Here is a 6964-nt window from a genome sequence, read left to right as displayed (position 1 = left end):
CGGTCCTTCCTTGGCTAGCGCTTGCAAGGCAGACACCTTATCTCTAGAGCCACCTCCCCGGCCCCTCAGGACCATGATTATTGTTTGGTTGTTGTCTTTATTGCTGTGGTGCTTTTTTTTTTTTTTTGTATTGTTGTTATGTTTTTCTTCCCTTTTCCCTTTCTTCTCTTAAATTGATATTTATAGCCTCTAGAAGGACTCCTCCTGTTTTTCTGCTTGTTTTCTTTTGCCCTCCCCCCCTTTTCTTTCCTTCTAACGAAACACATAACTTGAATCATCTTGTTCTGCCTCACAAATTGGAGGAGAAATAATAGAGGGTACCAAGACCAAACAGTCATATAAACATTGAGTAGAAAAAAAATGATTAGATCTAAACACCAAATCCAAAGCCAATGACAACAGAATCAATACCCAATCTACAACAAGCTAGACACGGAGGGGACCACTTATACTAGCAGCCCAGGGGGCAAACGAGGGGGATATGGGAAGCATGCTGAGAATAGGGGTGGAGGGAGGCCAACATTGGTGGTGGTACTGCCCCTGATTCAATCTCACTATGTACCTAAAACATTACTGTGAAAGATTTGTAATCTCTATGGTCAAAATAAAAATTATTAAAATAAAAAGAGTTGGTGTGAGAAAAACAGGTTTATTCAGTGGCTAACAACTTAAGCAGTTGGCTGATATGTTGCCCCCCCTCCAAAACCATACTAGTCACAGATTGGGGTTTAGGGGCAAAAAGGAGTGGGCAAAAAGGAGTGGTGGAACAGTGGACATTGAAGAGGGGCCCTGTCATGCAGTAATTTGTTATCAGTGGTATAAAAATGATCTGATACTCTGCATATTTTGTTTTCCCCCTCAAGAGTGACAAAAAGGGATTGATTATCTTCTATTGTGGCTTCTGTGCAGGCATCCAGTCCCTCTTTTCTTCTCTGTGCACAATGACAATACTTAAGGAAAAGCTGACTGCATCCACTTCAGAGGAAGATGCTTCAATTCCCAACAATAAGATCACTGTTGTGGGTGTTGGGCAAGTTGAGAAGGCATATGCCATAAGTTTTTTTGGGAAAGTATGTCAGATGAACTGGTCCTGGTAGATTTAATGGAGGATAAAGTCAAAGGAGAAATGATGGCTCTGTAGTAGATAAACCTGTTCCTGAGCCTACTTAAGCTGATGCAGAGGAATATCAATGTCTTCAAGTATATTACCAGCAGATTGTCAAATACAGCCCCAATTGCATCATCATTGTGGTCTCCAATACAGTCAATATTCTCACATGTTACCTGGAAACAGTTACCTGGGGTTGCCCAAGCATATGTAGCTGGAAGCAGTTGTAATCTGGATTCTGCTAGATTTTGCTATTTTATGGCTAAAAGCTTGGCATTCATCCAAGCAGTTGCCATGGATGGAGTGTGGAGGGAACACAGTGACTTGAGTGTGGCTGTGTGAAATGGAGTGAATATTGTAGATGTTTCTCTCTAGGAACTGAACCCAGAAATGGGCATAAACCATGACAGTGAAAATTGGAAGGAGGTGCTGAAAATAGTGATTGAATGAGCATATTATGTCATCAAGCTCAAAGGATATACCACCTGGGCTATTGGATTAAATGTGGCTGGTCTTATTGAAACCATGTTCAAAAATCTCTACAGGATTCACCAAGTGTTAACAATGGTAAAGGAACTGTATGAAATTGTGAATGAAGTCTTCCTGAACCTTCCATGTATCCTGAATGTTTGTGGATTGACAATGTTATCAACCAGAAGTTGAAAGATGATGAGGTTTCTCGACTCAAGAAAATTGCTGATATCCTGTGAAACATCCAGAAGGACCTCAAAGATCGTTGACTGCTGACTCCCAGGCTGTAGAAATGTACAGATTACAACATGATTAAGTTGAAGCCTTTAGTTTCCATCCATAGTTATCACAATCTGATTTTTTCTCCTTAAATCTTTGAAATGGGGATACTCCAAAATCAAGCCCCACACTGGCTTAAGGCTTGCAATATGAGAACTTGAACAAATAAATTAGCAATCATTGTGGAAAAATAAAAGAGGCAAAAAGAGGTGAATTCTAATACATATGGATATTATCCAATTGGGGTAAGTAAGGAAGGGAGAGGCCTAATAATCTAAATAATCTCATTGGTCATTTTAAATCTCATAGAATATTATGTTGAGTGAAATGAGAGGGAGAGAGATTGATATAATAATTGCACTCATTTGTGAGAAATATATACACATACATATGCATATATACATAAAGATAGTATGGTAATGATTCTGAAAGATAATAGAGTAAAGGACCAGGGGACTAGTTCATGATCTGAAGCTTGCTACAGAATAGGAGATTACAGTTAGAGCAGAGAAGTGCCCCCTATGACAATGATAGTTGTAAATGATCACTCTAAACAAGAATTGGGTGCTGAAAAGAGGTAAAGTGATATAACTGATACCCCTTCAGCAACAATGCCTAAATAGAAAAAAGGAAGAGAGAGAGAGAGAAGGAAAGAAAGAAGAAAGAAAGAAAAAGAAAGAAAGAAAGAAAGAAAGAAAGAAAGAAAGAAAGAAAGAAAGAAAGAAAGAAAGAAAGAAAGAAAGGAAGAAAGGAAGAAAGGAAAGGAAGGAAGGAAGGAAGGAAGGAAGGAAGGAAGGAAGGAAGGAAAGAGAGAGAGAGTGAAACAAAGAAAGAAAGAAATAAAGAAAAAGAAAGATCGTAACAAACAAAGAAAGAAAGACAGAAAGAAAGAAAGAAAGAAAGAAAGAAAGAAAGAAAGAAAGAAAGAAAGAAAGAAAGAAAGAAAAAGAAAGAAAGAGGGCCCGGAGAGATAGCACCGAGGCGTTTGCCTTGCAAGCAGCCAATCCAGGACCTAAGGTGGTTGGTTCCAATCCCGGTGTCCCATATGGTCCCCCGTGCCTGCCAGGAGCTATTTCTGAGCAGACAGCCAGGAGTAACCCCTGAGCACTGCCGGGTGTGACCCAAAAACCAAAAACCAAAAAAAAAAGAAAAAAAAAGAAAGAAAGAAAGAAAGAAAGAAAGAAAGAAAGAAAGAAAGAAAGAAAGAAAGAAAGAAAGAAAGAAAGGAAAGAAAGAAAGAGAAACAAACAAAGAAAATAAGAAAGAAAAAAAGAAAGAAAGAGAAAGAAAGAAAGAAAGAAAGAAAGAAAGAAAGAAAGAAAGAAAGAAAGAAAGAAAGGAAAGAAAGAAAGAGAAAGAAAGAAAGAAAAGAAGAAAGGAAGGAAGGAAGAAGGAAGGAAGGAAGGAAGAATGAAAGGAAGGAAGGAAGTAAGGAAGGAAGGAAGGAAGGAAGGAAGAAGAAAGGAAGGAAGGAAGGAAGGAAGGAAGGAAGGAAGGAAGGAAGGAAGGAAGGAAGGAAGGAAGGAAGGAAGGTAGGTATTGGCCATAGAGGCAGCCAGGGAGGGGGTGAGGCAAGGGGAAGGCAGGAGGGAAACTGGGGACATTGGCAGTTGGAAATGTGAGGGAATAGTGAGGCAATAGGTGTTGGATATTGTATTACTGAAACTTCATAATGAGCAACTTTTTAATTGTGTATCTAATAGTGATTCAATTAAAATTTGTTTTAAAAATTTCGCTTGTATGTGGTATAGCCACTCAGGTAACAGAACTAGGTAGAGATAGCTGCATAGGCAGGCAGATCATGGAAGACTACAAGAGGAAGAAGATAATGTGACAGACTGGTTGGTTACCTGGCAACCAGCAACTGGTCTGTGACTGGTAACTAGAGACTAACTAGTGGCAGACTGTAGGGTACTTATCTGAGACCCACCCATTTCTGGGAGGGGTCTTGGGAACCGGATAATAGGTGTGACTTTACCTGCAAGACCCGGCCCATTCCTGGGAGGGGTCTTGGAATAGGTAGATAAACCCGGAAGCCAGGGGTATTAGGGGTCTTTGCCTTTCGGCCCTGCTGGGCGCTTTGAGGAAGATGACTGAATTATAAAAAAGCAGGGCTAAGAATGGGCCCGAATGCTTAAAAGGTTATGAGATAGGCCACACACACGTGGTGCTAGGGCATGAATAAAGCTGATGGTTTCTAATGCCTGCCTGTGAGTGAGTCTTGATTACGCCGATTACCTGGGCCTGGAACCCGCCGGCTGCATGGGGGTTGCTGAGCCACGTGGCCTGGGATGGCAAACAGAGAAATCCACCTCCATCCATTGCCATCCAGCCCCATCATTAATTATTTAATACAACAGCAGACAGCACAGATTAGCAGCAGAGTCCACGGTGAGAGGTTGAAGAAGAAAAGAAATGGCCACAGAGATGCTGTCTCAGATGTGTAGGTTCCTATTTCCTGTGCCTTCTGCAGCCCACTGAGTATACCTAACATGAGTTGTTTAATAATAGAGTCGCTTACACAAACACATCTGTGTTCAGCTGTGATCATCTTAACACACTATCTCTAAGGAACTGGCCATTAGCCTGTGTTCTGGTGTAACAATATACCCCTAGGATATGTAAGGTAGATTTTAAAAAATGGTCTCAGCACAATTTTTTTTGCAGCAGAGTTTCAAATTAGTGACATTTTCAGGAATAATATTTTTCTTATATGCAATTAGATATGTATAAATAAGAAATAAAGGTATATACCTTAGAGGGTATACTCTGCATTTTTAGGCATATTCCTAATGAATAATATAGTTAGATGTTGTCATTAGGACATTAGAACATCATTCGGGTACATCTAACACTAGGAACTATCCTCATTCTACCTTAGCTAGTTGTGACTTCACAAAACACACCTCTGGTGTGCTCAGACTTGGAAGCCCCTGAGTAGTAATGGATTTTTCTTATAGGATGGCCAGGAGGGCTTTTGTGAGTGGGTGGCTGTGGCCCAACTGGCTGGGTCTTCAGAGGAAAGACTCCACTTGCTGAAGAGGAATTAAAGGTGTGATTAGAGAGAGTATTGCCATCAACTCTCTCCTTTTTTTTTTTTTTTTTTTGTGGTTTTTGGGTCACACCCCGCAGTGCTCAGGGTTACTCCTGGCTCCATTGCTCAGAAATTTGCTCCTGGCAGGCACGGGGGGACCATATGGGACGCTGGGGATTCGAACCGATGACCTCTTGCATGAAAGGCAAATGCCTTACCTCCATGGGGGGCTATCTCTCCAGCCCCCAACTCTCTCCTTTTGAAGACCTAGTTGGGAAGGGCTTTTCCTGGGTGTGTAATAATAGAGGTCCATCAGTTACAACCAGACTGGTTAGTGATGCACACCTAGATTTGCACTCAGTATGAAATCCAATTAAAATCAATATTAAGCAAGGACAACAGCTTTGCCCGAAGCCTAAAGATAAAGACAGTTTATACTCAGCTACACTTCCGTCTAAAGCCAGCCCTTACTTTTTTAGGTTTGCAGATAAGATGGACTAGTCCATGTGGGGATTTTATATGTCACTGTGGTACCCACTTGTATGGCTGTGCCCCATTTCCTCCATGCTCTTTCCCTATAAAAAACCCCTTCTGCTGACTGTGCAGACAAGATGGCTGCTCTGAGGACTAGAGCCCACCATCTTGCAATCTGCTGGCTGGTTGCACATACATCTTTTTATCTTCCAGTCTTAGTGTCTCTCTTGTCTCTCCAGCCACAGTAGAATCTGAACTTCACTGTTTCTAGTCCAGAGTGTCTCTTGTCAGGGAAGACTGAGCAGCAAAGTTTCCCAGGAAGGAACTGTTAGTACTATTCTCCAATTGCTCTAAATACTTCTGAAAAGAGAAATGGAGGGCAGGTTCCCTCCTAGGATCCCTTGTGCTGCCTTCCTCCTCAAGGCCCAGAAGAGAGTTCAGTACTCTGGAACTTCCTGCCCGCATGATGGCAAGGGGGTCTTCAGAGTGCTGCCAGATTTCAGCAAAAATATAGGACACCCAGGATGCTTGCCTTGTACATAGCTATTCTGGGTTCAATCCTGGGATCCCATATGGTCCCAAGAGCACAGCCAGGATTCCTGAATGTAGAGCTTACTCCCTAAGCACCATTGGGTGTACCCCACCCCACCCCGATAATGAAAAGACTATTGAACATGAATTACAAGGAAAAACAATGAGAGTAAAACTCCTGGGTGGAAGGGAGTTGGACCACACTTGGCAGAAGTTGGGGGCTAATTCCTGACTCAAAGCTCAGGAACCACTAAAGGGCTTCTGAATGCAAATCATATATTTTAGGCCTCAGAACTATCACTCTGGCCCAGGAGTAACTTAGTAAATTTTGTTTAGTTTATTTGGGCCATATTTGGCAATGCTCAAGGTTTACTAATGGCTCTGCACTCAGGAATGATTCCTGGCAGTGCTCAGGCACCACCTGGAATGCTACGCCTTGAACCCAGGTCAACTATGAGCAAAGCAAGTGCCCTACCACTACTGTAATATGACCCCAGGAATAACTTTTAAATATAAATCTGTTCCATGTACTACCCAGGATATATTCATAATAAAGAGTTTCTTTAGCTGAAATTCCTATTTAATAGTGCTGAATTTTATCAGATAACCATACTTCAGTCTAATTTGAAATCTACCAGATAAGCTTCTGGAACAGTAAGAAACTCCCTTTGGATCTTCTGAGTGAGAGGGAAAACTGGAGGCAGAATAAAAGGAGAGAGGATTGGGCCCGTTTTTCCTGTTTGGGAAAAGCTCTGCATATCAGATCTTTCTAGGTCGTTGGCCAACATTCCGATGTCTGTGATATCTTCACTTCCTGTCTGATGATGAGATATTGTGGATGTAGGGTAATATGTTGGGTATGTTTTATAGACAGAGGCTAATGGCCTGTAGCTTTGTCTAGTGTACTTGTATGTCACTCTACTCTTACTCATCTCTCATTCTCTACCTCAGGGTAGAAAAGGCTTCTTTTCTGGTGCCTCTGTCCTGAATGCAATGCTTATCTTTCTTCTCTCTTAGCTCTGTGATTGTTGAATATGAATCTTCCCTTCCAATATTCCTTTGTTATT

At 41.5% G+C, this 6964-nt stretch overlaps 1 pseudogene; it reads left to right on the top strand.

The window, feature by feature from the left end:
• Positions 1-941: 941 nt before the first annotated feature.
• Positions 942-1869, top strand: LOC126002481 (L-lactate dehydrogenase B chain-like; annotated as a pseudogene).
• The last annotated feature ends 5095 nt before the right edge of the window (positions 1870-6964 follow it).

Source organism: Suncus etruscus, chromosome 1, assembly GCF_024139225.1.
Source record: "Suncus etruscus isolate mSunEtr1 chromosome 1, mSunEtr1.pri.cur, whole genome shotgun sequence".
NCBI classification, from domain to species: domain Eukaryota; kingdom Metazoa; phylum Chordata; class Mammalia; order Eulipotyphla; family Soricidae; genus Suncus; species Suncus etruscus.
Note: the sequence above shows the minus strand (reverse complement) of the source record. Positions and strands in the feature narration are given on the sequence as shown.